A 13,872-nucleotide genomic window follows, 5' to 3' on the forward strand; every position below is an offset into this window, starting at 1 on the left:
ACAGGGCCCAGCCTTCCTCCCTCTATGTCCTGGTGTGTCATGAAACCCTGGACATGGGGCCTGTCCTCCCTCTGTGTCCTGGTGTGATGTGGACGTGTGGACACAGGGCCCAGCCTTCCTCCCTCTATGTCATGGTGTGACAGGGACCACTGGACATGGGGCTTATCCTCCCTCTGTGTCCTGGTGTGATGTGGACCCCTGGACACGGGGCCTGTTCTCCCTCTATCTCCTGGTGTGACGTGTACCGCTGGACATGGGGCCTGTCCTCACTGTGTGTCCTGCTGTCATGTGGAGGTGTGGACACCGGGCGCAGCCTTCCTCCCTCTATTTCCTGGTGTAATGTGGACCCCTGGACATGGGGCCAGTCCTCCCTCTGTGTCCTGGTGTGATGTGGAACCATGGAGACGGGGCCTGTCCTCCCTCTAAGTCCTGGTGTGATGCAGACCACTGGACACAGGGACTGTCCTCCCTCTATTTCCTGGTGTGACGTGGACCTCTGGACATGGGGCCTGTCCTCCCTCTGTGGCCTGGTGTGATATGGAACCCTGGACACGGGGCCTGTCCTCTCTCTAAGTCCTGGTGTGCTGTGGACCCCTGGACATGGGGCCTCTCCTCCCTCTGTGTCCTGGTGTGATGTGGACCACTGGACATGGGGCCTGTCCTCCCTCTGTGTCCTGGTGTGATGTGGACGTGTGGACACAAGGCCCAGCCTTCCTCCCTCTATGTCATGGTGTGACGTGGACCCCTGGACACGGGGCCTGTCCTCCCTCTGTGTCCTGGTGTGATGTGGAACCCTGGTCACGGTGCCTGTGCTCCCTCTAAGTCCTGGTGTGACGTGGGCACCTGGTCATGGGCCCTGTCCTCCCTCTGTGTCCTGGTGTGATGTGGACATGTGGACACAGGGCCCAGCCTTCCCCTTCTATGTCATGGTGTGACGTGGACCCCTCAACATGGGGCCTGTCCTCCCTCTGTGTCCTGGTGTGACATGGACACCTGGATACATGGCCTGTCCTCCCTCACTGTCCTGTGTGTGATGTGGACGTGTGGACACACGGCCCAGTCTTCCTCCCTCTGTGTCCTGGTGTTACGTGGACCCCTGGACACGGGGCCTGTCCTCCCTCTGTGTCCTGGCGTGAGGTGGACCCCTGAACACCTGGCCTGTCCGCTGTCTGTGTCCTGGTGTGATGTCGACCCCTGGACATGGGGCCTATCTTCCCTCTGTGCCCTGGTGTGAGGTGCACTCCTGGACACGGGGCCTGTCCTTCCTCTGTGTCCTGGTGTGACGTGGAACTCTGGACATGGGGCCTGTCCTCCCTCTGTGTCCTCGTGTGATGTGGAACTCTGGACATGGGGCCTGTCCTCCCTCTCTATCTTTGTGTGATGTGGATGTGTGAAGACAGCGTCCAGCCTTCCTCCTTCTGTGTCCTGGTGTGACGTGGACCCCTAGACACGAGGCTTGTCGTCCCTCTATGTCCTAGTGTGCTATGGACCCTGGACATAGGGCCTGTCCTCCCTCTGTATCCTGGTGTGATGTGGACGTGTGAACACAGGGCCCAGCCTTCCTCCCTCTATATCCTGGTGTGCCCTGGACTCCTGGACACCTGTCCTGTCCTCTGTCTGTATCCTGGTGTGATGCGGACCCCTGGACATGGGGCCTCTCCTTCCTTTGTGTCCTAGTGTGATGTCGACCCCAGGACATGGGGCCTGTCCTCCCTCTCTGTCCTGGTGTGAGGTGGACCCCTGAACACGGGGCCTGTCCTCCATCTGTGTCCTGGTGAGATGTTGACCCCTGGATACGGGGCCTGTCCCCCGTCTGTGTCCTGGTGTGAGGTGGACCCCTGGACACAGTGCCTGTCCTTCCTCTGTGTCCTGGTGTGATGTGGACGTGTGGACACAGGGCCCAGCCTTCCTCCCTCTATGTCGTGGTGTGACGTGAACACGTTGACACGGGGACTGTCCTTCCTGTGTTTCCTGGTGTGATGTGGATGTGTGGACACAGGGCCCAGTCTTCCTCCCTCTATGTCCTCGTGTGACGTCGACCCCTGGGCATCAGGCCTGTCTTCCCTCTGTGTACTAGTGTGATGCGGACCCCTGGACATGGGGGCTGTCCTCCCTCTGTATCTTGGTGTGTTGTGGACGTGTGGACACAGGGCCCAGCCTTACTTCCTTTGTATCTTGGTGTGAAATGGACTCCTGGACACCTGGCCTGTCCTCCATCTGTATCCGGGTGTGATGTGGACCACTGAACACGGGGCCAGTCCTCCCTCTGTGTACTAGTGTGATGTGGAACCCTGGACATGGGGCCTGTCCTCCCTCTCTGTCTTGGCGTGATGTCGACCCCTGGACATGGGGCCTGTCCTACCTCTCTGTCCTGATGTGATGTGGACCCCTGGACATGTGGCATTTTCTCCCTCTGTGTGCTGGTGTGATGTGGACCCCTGGACACTGGACCTGTCCTCTCTCTATGTCCTGGTGTGACGTGGACACCTCAACATGGGGCCTGTCCTCCCTCTGTGTCCAGGTGTAATGTGTACCCCTGGACACAGGGCCTGTCCTCCCTCTATGTCCTGGTGTGACATGGAATCCTGGACAACTGGCTGGTCCTCCGTCTGTATCCTGGTGCGATGTGGGCCCCTGGACATGGGGCCAGACCTCCCTCTTTGTCCTCGTGTGATGTGGACTCCTGGACATGGGGCCTGTCCTTTCTTTGTGTCCTGGTGTGACACGGACCCCTGGAAAGATAGACTGTCCGCTCTCTGTGTCCTGGTTTGATGTGTAAGTGTGGACGCACGGCCCAGTCTTCCTCTCACTGTGTCCTGGTGTCACGTGCACCCCTGCACATGGGGCCTGTCCTCCCTCCGTATTCTGGTGTGATGTGGATGTGTGGACACAGGGCCCAGCCTTCCTCCCTCTATGTCCTGGTGTGACATGGACTCCTGGACAACTGGCCAGTTCTCTGTCTGTATCCTGGTGTGATGTGGACCCCTGGACATGGGGCCAGTCCTCCCTCTATGTCCTAGTGTGATGTGAACCTCTGGACATGGGGCCTGTCCTCCCTCTGTATCCTGGTGTGATGTGGAAGTGTGGACACAGGGCGCAGACTTCCCCCCTCTATATCCTAGTTTCACATGGAATCCTGGACACCTGGCCTGACCTCTGTCTGTATCCTGGTGTGATGTGGACCCCTGGACACGGGGCCTGTCCTTCCTCTGTGTACTGGTGTGACATGGACCCCTGGACACATGGACTATTCTCTCTGAGTGTCATGGTGTGATGTGGACGTGTGGACACAGGGCCCAGACTTCCTCCCTCTATGTCCTGGTGTGTCGTGAAACCCTGGACATGGGGCCTGTCCTCCCTCGGTGTCCTGGTGTGATGTGGACCCCTGGACACAAGGCCTGTCCTACCTCTGTGTCCTGGTGTGATGTGGACCCCTGGACGCGGGGCCTGTTCTCCCTCTGTGTCCTGGTGTGATGTGGACCCCTGGAGACCGGGTCTGTCCTCCTTCAATGTCCTGGTGTGACGTGGATGCCTGGACGTGGGGCCTGTCCTCACTCTATGTCATAGTGTGATGTGAACATGTGGACACAGTGCCCAGCCTTCCTCCCTCTATGTCATGGTGTTACCAGGACCCCTGGACATGAGGCCTGTCTTACCTCTGTGCCCTGGTGTGATGTGGACCCCTGGACACGGGGCCCTTACTCCCTCTATGTCCTGGTGTGATGCGGACCCCTGGACATGGGGTCTGTCCTTCCTTTGTGTCCTGGTGTGATGTGGACCCCTGGACACGGGGCCTGTCCTTCCTCTGTCTCCTGATGTGACATGAACCCCTGGACACATGGATTGTCCTCCTTCTGTGTCCTGATGTGATGTGGAAGTGCGGATGCGTGGCCCAGCCTTCCTCGAACTGTCCTGGTGTGAGGTGAAACTGCAACGTCCACCTCCTGGGTTCAAGCAATTCTCCTGCCTCAGCTTCCCAACTCCCCCCGCCGTGTCCAGGGGTACAAATCATACCAGGACACAGATGGAGGACAGGCCAGGTATTCAGGGGTCCACATCACACCAGGACATAGAGGGAGGAAGAGCGGGCACTCTGTCCACATGTCCACATCACACCAGGACAGAAAGAGAGGACAGGCCCTGTGTCCAGGGGTGATTGTTACACCAGGAGATAGAGGAAGGACAGGCCCCGTGTCCTGGGGTCGACATCACACTAGGACACAAAGGAAGGAGAGGCCCCATGTCCAGGGGTACGCATCACACGAGGACACAGAAGGAGGACTGGCCCTGTGTCCGGGGTCCACATCACACCAGGATACAGACAGAGGACAGGACAGGTGTCCAGGAGTCCAGGTCACACCAGGATATAGAGGGAGGAAGGCTGGGCCCTGTGTTCACACGTCCACATCACACCAGGATACAGAGGGAGGACAGGCCCTATGACCAGGGGTCCACAGCACACTAGGACATAGAGGGACGACAAGCCTCGTGTCTAGGGGTCCACGTCACACCAGGACACAGAAGGAGGAAGGCTGGACCCTGTCTTCACACATCCACATCACACCAAGATAGAGAGGGAGGACAGGCCCCATGTCCAGAGTTCCACATCACACGAGGACACAGAGGGAGGACAGGCCCCATGTCCAGAGTTCCACGTCACACTAGGACACAGAGGAAGGACAGGCCCCGTGTCCAGGAGCGCACCTCACACCAGGGCACAGAGGGAGGATAGGCCCCGTGTCCAGGGGTCGACATCACACCAGGACACCGACAGCGGACAGGCCAGGTGTTCAGGGGTCCACCTCACGCCAGGACACAGAGGGAGGACAGGCCCCGTGTCCAGGGGTCCACGTAACACCAGGACACAGAGGGAGGAAGACTGGGCTGTGTGTCCACACGTCCACATCACACACAGGACAGTGAGGGAGGACAGGCCATGTATCCAGGTGTCCATGTCACACCAGGACACAGAGGAAGAACAGGCCACGTGTCCCAGGGTCCAGGTCACACCAGAGCATAGAAGGAGGAAGGCTGGAGCCTGTTTCCAGGGGTCCACATCACACCAGGACATACAGGGAGGACAGGCCACGTGTCCAGGGGTCCACATCACACTAGGATACAGAGGGAGGACAGGCCTAATGTCCAGAGGTCCACGTCACATGAGGATATAGAGGGAGGACAGGTCCCATATACAGGGGTCCACATCACACCAGGACTCAGAGGGAGGACAGGCCCCATGTTGAGGGGTCCACGTCACACCATGACATAGAAGGGGAAGGCTGGGCCCTGTGGCCACATGTCCACATCACACCAGGACACAGAGGGAGGACAGGGCCCATGACCAGGTGCCCACGTCACACCAGGACTTAGAGGGAGCACAGGCACCGTGTCCAGGGTTCCACATCACACCAGGACACAGAGGGAGGACAGGCCCCGTGTCCAGGGGTCCACGTCACACCATGACATAGAGGGAGGAAGGCTGGGCCCTGTGTCCACATGTCCACATCACACCAGGACACAGAGGGAGGACAGGCCCCATGTCCAGTGGTCCACATCACACCAGGACACAGAGGGAGGAGAGGCCCCATGTCCAGGGGTCCACAGCACACCAGGACTTAGAGAGAGGACAGGCCCCATGTCCAGGCTTCCATATCACACCAGGCCACAGAGGGAGGACAGGCCCCATGTCCAGAGGTCCACGTCACACCAGGAAATAGAGGGAGGACAGTCCCTGTGTCCAGTGGTCCGCATCACACCAGGACTTAGAGGGAGGACAGGCCCCGTCTCCATGGTTCCACATCACTCCAGGACACAGAGGGAGGACTGGCCCCATGTCCAGGGGTCCACATTACACCAGGAAATAGAGGGAGGAAGGCTGCGCCCGGTGTCCACACCTCCACATCACAGCAGGACACACAGTGAGGACAGGCCCCATGTCCAGCGGTACACGTCACACCAGGAGATAGAGGGAGAACAGGCCCCGTGTCCAGGGGTCCACATCACACCAGGACACAGAGGGAGGATAAGCCCCATGTCCAGTGGTCCCTGTCACACCATGACATAGAGGGAGGAAGGCTGGGCCCTGTGTCCACATGTCCACATCAAACCAGGACACAGAGGGAGGAGAAGCCCCGTGTGCAGGGGTCCACACCAGGACACAGTGGGAGGACGGCTGGGCCGTGTGTGCACACTGCCACATCACACCAGGACACAGAGGGAGGACAGGCCATGTGTCCAGCGGTCCATGTCACAGCAGGACACAGAGGAAAGACAGGCCCCGTTTCCAGGTGTCCATGTCACACCATGACATAGAGGGAGGAAGGCCAGGTCCTGTGTTCACACGTCCACATCACACCAGGACACAGAGGGAGTAAATGCTCCATGTCCAGGGGATCACGTCACACCAGGACAGAGATGGATGAAGGCTGCGCCCTGTGTCCACACGTCCACATCAGACCAGGACACAGAGAGAGGAAAGGCCCCATGTCCAAGGGTCCAGGTCCCACCAGGGCATAGAGGGAGGACAGGCCCCGTGTCCACGGGTCCACATCACACCAGGACACAGAGGGAGGACAGGCCCCATGTCCAGGTGTCAACGTCACACCAGGACATAGAGGGAAGAAGGCTGGGCTCTTTGTCCACACGTCCGCATGACACCAGGACACAGAGGGAGGACAGGCCCCATGTCCACGGGTTCATGCCACACCAAGACATGGTGGGAGGAAGGCTGGGCCCTGTCTCCACACGTCCACATCACACCAGGACACGGAGGGATGACAGGCCCCATGTCCAGGGGTCCGCGTCACACCAGGACATAGAGGGAGGAAGGCTGGGCTCTTTGTCCACACTTCCATATCACACCAGGACATAGAGGGAGGACTCTTTGTCCACACTTCCATATCACACCAGGACACAGAGGGAGGACAGACCCCATGTCCATGGGTTCACGCCACACCAGGACATAGAGGGAGGAAGGCTGGGCCCTGTGTCCACACGTCCATATCACACCAGGACACAGAGGGAGGACAGGCCCCGTGTCCAGGGGTCCACATCACACCAGGACATAGAGGGAGAAAAGGCCCCGTGTCCATTGTGGAAGACAGTGTGGCGCTTTCTCAAGGATCTAGAAATAGAAATTCCATCTGACCCAACAATCCCACTCTTGGGAATATACCCTAAAAAACTACAAATCCTTCGACTCTAAAGACACATGCACACGTATGTTCATTGCAGCCCTGTGTACCATAGCAAAGACCTGGAACCAACCCAAATGCCCACCAATGATAGACTGGACAAAGAAACTGTGGTACATGTACACCATGGAATACTAAGCAGCTATAAAAAACGATGAGTTCGTGTCCTTTGTAAGGACTTGGAGGAATCTGGAAACCATCATTCTCAGCCAACTGACCCAAGAACAGAAAGCCAAGCACCGTATGTTCTCACTCATAGGTGGGTGTTGAACAACGAGAACACGTGGACTCAGGGAGAGGAGCATCACACACAGGGGACAGTTGGGGGCGGGTAGGGGAGAGACAATGGTGGGTGGGGAGGGAGCCAGCCAGTGTGCCACATTCCTCTAAACAAGGTGTGAGGTGACACCCACTGAAAACCCCAAACCCCTCCCGAGGAAAGGCCTGCAGCCCACAGCTGGAACAGAGAAGGGGAGGCCTACCTGGTCCGGGCCGGTGTCCTCGTCAGCCTTCTGGGGTGTGGTCTCAGGGTCAGGGTCCTCACCCACATCGCTATCGGCCTCGTCCTGGGGGGTGACCTTCGGGACCTGGCTGTGCAGGGCCGTCTCTGGGTGCGCCCCCCGCAAAGTGGGGCTTGGGCCAGCCTCTGAGCCCTCCTCACAGTGGAAGGCTCGCAGCCCAGCCCCGTGATCCAGCTTCCTCAGTATTCGCGCTGTGCACCACTGAGGACGACTTGCGCGGCTTACGTCCCAGGACAAAGGGGGCATGTCCTTTCTTGACAGTCTTGGCCGGGCACGGTGGCTCACGCCTGTAATCCAAGCACTTTGGAGGCCAAGGCGGGCGGATCACCTGAGGTCGGGAGTTCAAGACCAGCTTGACCAACATGGTGAAACCACGTCTTAACACCAAAAAAAAAAAAAAAAAAGAAAAAAAAAGAAAGTCCTACTGTTTGAAAACGAAAACGAAGCCGTTCTCTGGCTGCCTGCCCTCCAGGAGAAGCTGCGCCCCCTCAGGCTCCAGGGCTCCGGCCGCCTGCCGCCGCGCATTGCCGGCGCGCACCTGGAAGTCTGGAATTCGGGCCCCGCCTTAGCCGCCCCCTCCACCGCCCCGCCCCGCCCCCCCGCCCCGCCCCGCCCCCCCGCCCCGCCCCGCCCCGCTCCGCCCCGCCCCGCTCCACCGCGCCTGCGCCCCGCTCCACCGCCCCGCCCCGCCCCGCTCCACCGCGCCTGCGCCCCGCTCCACCGCCCCGCCCCGCTCCACCGCGCCTGCGCCCCGCTCCACCGCCCCGCCCCGCTCCACCGCGCCTGCGCCTCGCTCCACCGCCCCGCCCCGCTCCACTGCGCCGGCGTAGCGGGCGCCGGGGCTGCAGTTGCAGTCGGTCGGGCGCAGTGCGCGGACTCGCTGCCGGCTAAGGAGCCGGCGGCGTCCGCGGCGACGGAGCGGGATCCAGCAGGCGCCTTTTGGCTCGGGCTGGGGCCGGCGGAAGCGCGAACGTGCGACGGCGGCAACCGCGGGCCTGTGGACGGCGGCCTCAGCGGCCAGCAGGTAAGGTCCGCGCGGGGCGAGCGTGGGTCGTGCAGGCCCGTGAGGGGGTGCGGGTTGCGAGCGGGCCAGGGGTGCGGCGGCCTGGCCGGGGGCGCAGGTGAGTGCGGCTTGCGCGGCGCCCGGCGGAGCATTGTTTTTCCAGCGGCGCCCGCACCGCGCCCACTGCCGGCCGGGCCGCGGCGGGGACCCGGGCGGGGCGGGCCTGGGTCTCGGGGCGGGCGCGCGCTCCTTTTTCGCCGGCCCATACTCCTCCATCCCCCCATCTCCGCCGCCCCCCGCCAACGTAGCCGCCACCCTCCTGTCCCCACTTTCCTGGCCGCTTTCGGCCCGTTAGCTCGCGCTTTGTTTGAAGCAGAGCTGGGAGGCCCGCGGGCTGGGGGCGGCGGCGCTGTGCAGTCGGGCGCGGGGACGGGGAGCGTTGCAGAATCCCGGGGCGGGGGGAGGGGCGGGTAGGGTCACCCTGGGGACTCGGGCCTGCCCTCGGGCCACCCTTCCTAGGCCCGGGGGATGGCCGTGGTCCTTGCAAGCTGAAGGTTGCCGGAACGCCCACCGGCCAGTCCTCGCGCCGGCGCAGCCCCCTTCCTGATGCGCGGGGCGACACTTGCATGCTCTAGAGAGCCACGCACTTTTCTTCTTCTTAGTGAGTGACCTTGGATGTATTCGTCTAGGAATGAATGTGTTGACATTTGCAATGCGGGACTGCGCGGCCCCTCTGGTTTGGCTTTCTCCAGCATCTTATTGCTTTGATTGTGCGTTCTCGATTTTACAGAGGTTTCTTTTGAGTAATGGCTTCAGTAATGTCAACCCATAGGCATTTCCAAGTTTGTTTATGCAATTGTTTTTACATTTCTCTTTTTTTTTTTTAAATTGCATTTTAGGTTTTGGGGTACATGTGAAAATCATGCAAGGCTGTTGCATAGGTGCATACGTGGCAGTGTGATTTGCTGCCTTCCTCCCCTTCACCTATATCTGGCATTTCTCCCCATGCTATCACTCCCCAACTCCCCACCCCTCCACTGTCCCCCCCCACTCCCCCGCAACAGACCCCAGTGTATAGTGCTCCCCTCCCTGTGTCCATGTGTTCCCTTTGTTCAACACCCGTCTATGAGTGAGAACATGCGATGTTTGATTTTGTGTTCTTGTGTCAGTTTGCTGAGAATGATGGTTTCCAGGTTCATCCATGTCCCTACAAAGGACGCGAACTCATCGTTTTTGATGGCTGCGTAATATTCCATGGTGCATATGTGCCACATTTTTCCTGTCCATTCTATCATCGATGGGCATTTGGGTTGGTTCCAGGTCTTTGCTATTGTAAACTGTGCTGCAGTGAACGTTCGTGTGCATGTGTCCTTATAGTAGAACGATTTATAATCCTTTGGATGTATGCCCAGTAATGGGATTGCTGGGTCAAATGGAATTTCTATTTCTAGGTCCTTGAGGAATCGCCACACTGTCTTCCACAACGGTTGAACTAATTTACACTCCCACCAACGGTGTAAAAGTGTTCCTATTTCTCCACATCCTCTCCAGCATCTGTTGTCTCCAGATTTTTTAATGATCGCCATTCTAACTGGCGTGAGATGGTATCTCAATGTAGTTTTGATTTGCATTTCTCTAATGACCAGTGATGATGAGCATTTTTCATATGCTTGTTGGCCTCATGTATGTCTTCTTTTGTAAAGTATCTGTTCGTATCCTTCGCCCATTTTTGAATGGGCTTGTTTGTTTTTTTCTTGTAAATCTGTTTCAGCTCATTGTAAATTCTGAATATCAGCCCTTTGTCAGACGGGTAGGCTGCAAAAATTTTTTCCCATTGTGTTGGTTGCCGATTCACTCTATTGACTGTTTCTTTCGCCGTGCAGAAGCTGTGGAGTTTGATTAGGTCCCGTTTGTCTATTTTGGCTTCTGTTGCCAATGCTTTTGGTGTTTTGGTCATAAAGTCCTTGCCTACGCCTATGTCCTGAATGGTTTTGCCTAGGTTTCCTTCTAGGGTTTTTATGGTGTTAGGTCTTATGCTTAAGTCTTTAATCCATCTGGAGTCAATTTTAGTGTAAGGTGTCAGGAAGGGGTCGAGTTTCTGCTTTCTGCATATGGCTAGCCAGTTTTCCCAACACCACTTCTTGAACAGGGAATCCTTTCCCCATTGCTTGTTTTTATCAGGTTTGTCAAAGATCAGATGGTTGTAGATATGTTGTGTTGCCTCTGACGCCTCTGTTCTGTTCCATTGGTCTATATCTCTGTTTCGGTACCAGTACCATGCTGTTTCGATTCCTGTAGCCTTGTAGTAGAGTTTGATGTCCGGTAGTGTGATGCCTCCCGCTTTGTCCTTTTTTGCTTAGAACTGACTTGGCCATGCGGGCTCTCTTTTGGTTCCATATGAAGTTTAAGGTGGTTTTTTCCAGTTCTGCGAAGAAGGTCATTGGTAGCTTGATGGGGATAGCGTTGAATCTGTAAATTACTTTGGGCAGTATGGCCATTTTCACGATAGTGATTCTTCCTAAGCATGAACATGGAATGTTTCTCCATCTGTTCGTGTCCTCTCTTATTTCGTTGAGCAGTGGTTTGTAGTTCTCCTTGAAGAGGTCCTTTACATTCCTTGTTAGTTGTATTCCTAGGTATTTTATTCTCTTTGTAGCAATTGTGAATGGCAGTTCGTTCTTGATTTGGCTCTCTTTAAGTCTGTTATTGGTGTATAGGAATGCCTGTGATTTTTGCACATTGATTTTGTATCCTGAGACTTTGCTGAAGTTGCTTATCAGTTTCAGGAGATTTTGGGCTGAGATGACGGGGTCTTCTAGGTATACAATCATGTCGTCTGCAAATAGAGACAATTTGACTTCCTCCTTTCCTAATTGAATACCCTTTATTTCTTTTTCTTGCCTGATTGCTCTGGCTAGAACTTCCTGTACTATATTGAATAGGAGTGGTGAGAGAGGGCATCCTTTTCCAGTGCCAGACTTCAAGGGGAATGCTTCCAGTTTTTGCCCATTCAGTATGATATTGGCTGTTGGTTTGTCGTAAATAGCTTTTATTATTTTGAGATACGTTCCGTCGATACCTAGTTAATTGAGAGTTTTTAGCATGAAGGGCTGTTGAATTTTGTCGAAGGCCTTCTCTGCCTCAATTGAGATAATCATGTGGTTTTTGTCTTTGGTTCTGTTTATGTGGTGAATTACATTTATAGACTTGCGTATGTTAAACCAGCCTTGCATCCCCGGGATGAAGCCTGCTTGATCATGGTGGATAAGCTTTTTGATGTGCTGTTGCAATCGGCTTGCCGGTATTTTATTGAAGATTTTTGCATCTATGCTCATCATGGATATTGGCCTGTAGTTTCCTTTTCCTGTTGAGTCTCTGCCGGGTTTTGGTATCAGGATGATGTTGGTCTCATAAAATGATTTGGGAAGGATGCCCTCTTTTTGGATTATTTGGAATCGTTTCAGTAGGAATGGTACCAGTTCCTCTTTGTATGTCTGGTAGAATTCGGCTGTGAACCCATCTGGACCTGGGCGTTTTTTGGGTGGTAGGCTCTTAATTGCTGCCTCGACTTCAGACGACCTTGTTATTGGTCTATTCAGGGTTTCGACTTCTTCCTGGTTTAGGCTTGGGAGGAGGCAAGTGTCCAGGAATTTATCCATTTCTTCCAGGTTTTCTAGTTTATGTGCATAGAGTTGTTTGTGATAATCTCTGATGATGGTTTGAATTTCTGTGGCATCTGTGGTGATATCCCCTTTATCATTTTTTATTGCATCTATTTGGTTATTCTCTCTTTTCTTTTTTTTTTTTTAATAATCTGGTTACTGGTCTATTTTGTTGATCTTTTCAAGAAACCAGCTCCTGGATTTATTGATTTTTTTTGTAGGGTTTTTCGTGTCTCTATCTCCATCAGTTCTGCTCTGATCTTATTTATTTCTTGTCTTCTGCTAGGTTTTGAGTTTTTTTGATCTTGCTCCTCTAGCTCTTTCAATTTTGACGATAGGGTGTCAATTTTAGATCTCTCCTTTCTTCTCATGTGGGCACTTATTGCTATATATTTTCCTCTAGAGACGGCTTTAAATGTGTCCCAGAGATTCTGGTATGTGGTGTCTTCGTTCTCGTTGGTTTCGAAGAGCATCTTTATTTCCGCCTTCATTTCATTGTTTATCCAGTCAACATTCAGGAGAAAGTTGTTGATATTCCATGAGGCTGTGCGGTTCTGGGTTGGTTTCTGAATTCTGAGTTCTAACTCGATTGCACTGTGGTCCGAGAGACTGTTTGTTATGGTTTCCGTTCTTTTGTATTTGCTGAGGAGTGATTTACTTCCAATTATGTGGTCAGTTTTTGAGTAGGTGTGATGTGGTGCTGAGAAGGACGTATATTCTGTGGATCTGGGGTGGAGAGTTCTGTAAATGTCTATTAGGTTTGCTTGTTCCAGTCTGAGTTCAAGCCCTGGATGTCCTTGTTAATTTTCAGTCTCGTCGATCTGTCTAATATTGACAATGGTGTGTTGAAGTCTCCCACTATTATTGTGTGGGAGTCTAGATCTCTTTGTAAGTCTTTAAGAACTTGCCTTATGTATCTGGGTGCTCCTGTATTAGCTGCATATATATTTAGGATCGTTAGCTCTTCTTGTTGCATTGATCCTTTTACCATTATGTAATGTCCTTCTTTGTCTCTTTTGATCTTTGTTGCTTTCAAGTCTATTTTGTCAGAGGTGAGAATTGCAACTCCGGCTTTTTTTTTGCTCTCCATTTGCTTGGTAAATCTTCCTCCATCCCTTTATTTTGAGCCTTTGTGTATCCTTGCATGTGAGGTGGGTTTCCTGGATACAGCACACTGCTGGGTTTTGGCTTTTTATCCAATTTGCCAGTCTGTGTCTTTTGATTGGGGCATTTAGTCCGTTTACGTTTAGGGTTAATAGTGTTAGGTGTGAATTTGATCCTGTCATTTTGATGCTAGCTGACTGTTTTGCCCATTGGTTGATGCTCTTTACCATTTCGTGTGTTTTTGGAGTGGCTGGTACTGGTTGTTCTTTTCTATGTGTAGTGCCTCCTTGAGGAGCTCTTGTAAAGCTAGTCTGGTGGTGATGAAATCTCTGAGTACTTGCTTGTTCACAAAGGATTTTATTTTTCCTTCACTTAGGAAGCTTAGTTTG

The sequence above is a fragment of the Aotus nancymaae genome, unplaced genomic scaffold, assembly GCF_030222135.1.
Source record: "Aotus nancymaae isolate 86718 unplaced genomic scaffold, 86718_ANA_hifiasm-v0.15.2.pri h1tg000075l, whole genome shotgun sequence".
Classification (NCBI taxonomy): Eukaryota; Metazoa; Chordata; class Mammalia; order Primates; family Aotidae; genus Aotus; species Aotus nancymaae.